The sequence below is a fragment of the Herpailurus yagouaroundi genome, unplaced genomic scaffold, assembly GCF_014898765.1.
Source record: "Herpailurus yagouaroundi ecotype Mexico unplaced genomic scaffold, PumYag 189, whole genome shotgun sequence".
Taxonomy (NCBI): Eukaryota; Metazoa; Chordata; class Mammalia; order Carnivora; family Felidae; genus Herpailurus; species Herpailurus yagouaroundi.
The window spans coordinates 2,629,779-2,632,409 of NW_024412420.1; positions in this window are offsets into that span (position 1 = coordinate 2,629,779).

Consider the following 2,631-nt stretch of genomic DNA (forward strand, 5'->3'; position numbering starts at 1 on the left):
CGGTGCAGTGAGGCGCAGGAATTCGGGGCGCAGTACGCCATGGAGCTCTCGCTTACTGCTGCGCCACGAGGGTAAATTAGAGGAATCGGAGGGACTACTTTTTTAGACTCATCACTTTCCCCAGCCTCCTTCTTTTCCTCCCCCCCCCTTTTTTTGCATTTTGCCACATCATGCGACTAGCAGTGACCGACGTCATTTCCGTGGGCGCTTAGGTCCCACCCACGTACTTCCGGGTGCACGTGATGCTGGTCAGGAAGGGTCGGCTGATAGCTGCCAGAGTGCGGGGCGAGTTCTATGGAAGTGTAGTGTCTCCTGAGAATAGAGTGGCTGTTGGGCTGCTGTGAGGAATGGCGGTGTTACTCACTTTCCTTCTGGGCCCTGCCTATTTAAATTGATTCCCATACGAAGAGGACGTGGCGTGGGTAGATGGGCTCAGCCTCCCGCCCTCTCCGTGACTCAGGGAAACGGCCTCCTTGCAAGAGCGCTCTCTTGGCAGCCGCCTGCAGCACTCCTCCCCCGCCTACTTTCAAACCGTGGGTGGTTTCTTACATCTCAGGGAGTGGGAATGAAATGGGGTTTAAGATACTGCCTGCCCTTATGCACACCGTCCTGACGCTTGGAGAAGCTGACGCTTGGATTCTAACTAGAATTAGCAATCTCTTTGTACGTTACCTAAATAATTGGCCCAAAGGACAGTGAAGGCCATTTATGAGGTGTCTGAAGCTGGCCTGATAGCTTTTATTTCTGCGGACATTTTGGCGGACACGTATGTGACATGAGTCAAGCTTGGTATAAAGAATTAGAGTATCATATATGTGCTACAGAATTGGACCAAAATTGTGATAGGATTTTTTAGCCACATCAAATGAGTCTGAAAGATCTCGATAATTAGTTTAAGGGAGAAGTTTGACACCTTTAAGGGTCTATGGTGTGATTAACACACGTTCTTCGAAAAAGGGTTTAGCTGTTAATTGGTGTATTTCAGTGGGACCACCTTAACATTGCCCATTAATGAGCAGCGTTTGGGAATGTAAGCGCTTCAAACCTGGCTGGCACATCTTGTCTTCTAACAGCATTAATAGAACTATGGTATTCATTATCAATTAATAACCTTCCCAGTAGTTTATTGCTAAGGTATAAGCTGTAATATTTCGTTAATGGCACAAATGCAATAAAGGATACAAGAATTTAGTTCTGTACCTTTCATCTTTATAGGAGATGTGATAATTTTTCCAGAAAGATCTTGAGGAAAAATAAGCACATAGTAATTCTTTTTACTGGCCTTTTCAGTTAAACATAAAACCCTATTAGGTATACAATAATTCTGTGTGTTAAGCAGTTTTGCTTAGAGAAGTTTGCTTAATCATTTAAATTGCTTTTAATGTTTTTCCCAAAATATATCTCACCTACTTAGGATGAGAGAAGAATCTTTGGCAGTTTAGGAGACAGAGACTGTTTTGCATTGCAAAAAGCCTTACCACCATAAGAGTGAATATTTATGCTAGGCAAAATGTTTGAATATGTTCTGTATTCTGCAACCTTTCTAATTCCGGTTTAATAGTAGTTGCTTTCAATCCTTTTTGGAAATAGACAAATTCTAAATTAAAAATCTAAAGGAGTTATTGTTTTATTACAGTAAAAGCAATAGCTTAATCGAGTTACATTTCTAATCGCAGAATCTGAGGTACAAGAGCTATATCATGAATGGGCCACCAAAATTTTCTTTAAGTTGTTAATAACTGTCTTGTATTTTGGGAATTTAGAATTCCCAAAGCAATTGATTTTAGCTTGGATATTTGAATGTATGCAATATCTTAACCAAAAGTGCACTGACGTTATATTAATGACTGCTGTGTCATCAGACATAGAAATGTAAAAATGCATTGTTTTCAGAAGTCATTTAGGGAGAAGAAAAACAGATTATAATTTACCAGTTCGTTTTGAACACTGCATCCTTCAAATCAATAAATCCAAAATGTTTCAAGAGGAAAAAAGGGTCCAGATGATAAACATTAAAACCCAAACCTGTACATTTTAAAGAGCAATAATTTTGGTTGAGGTAATAAAGAGAGCTTTTTACAGTAGTAAGTTGTTCCTGCTAATGGTATAAAGGCGAAAAGAAAGGTTATCCTTGGTTAGAAGTCCCAAAGGCAGAGTCACTGTTAGCAGTTACCTGAGCAGTAACCAAATGGCTTTGTTTTCAGATGCTACCTTAAGTTAGAGAAGATACATAACCTAATAAATCAGAAAACAAATGCTAAGTTTGGGAGGAGTTTTTTCTAACTATGACAAAGTCTTAACACGTATACTGTATTAATGTGTTATCATCCTGGCTTTTAGTTTCATAAAATGTTTTAGTAAGTAGCCATATTAATAAAAATAAATGGTCAAGTTCCTCCAATTTGAAGCTATTTTTATCAGTGTATTCAATAGTAGGTCCTCGCTCTGAGTCACAGCAAGCACCATTAGCAAAAACTGCGTTGTTCATATGCTATTTTGAGGAGTGTCCATTTCACAAAACCTATACAAGAAACATTTATTGTACCCCTAATTTTATATTTTGTGCCAGGAAATATATTTTATGTGTGTGTGTGTGTGTGTGTGTGTGTGTGTGTGTGTGTGTGTGTGTGT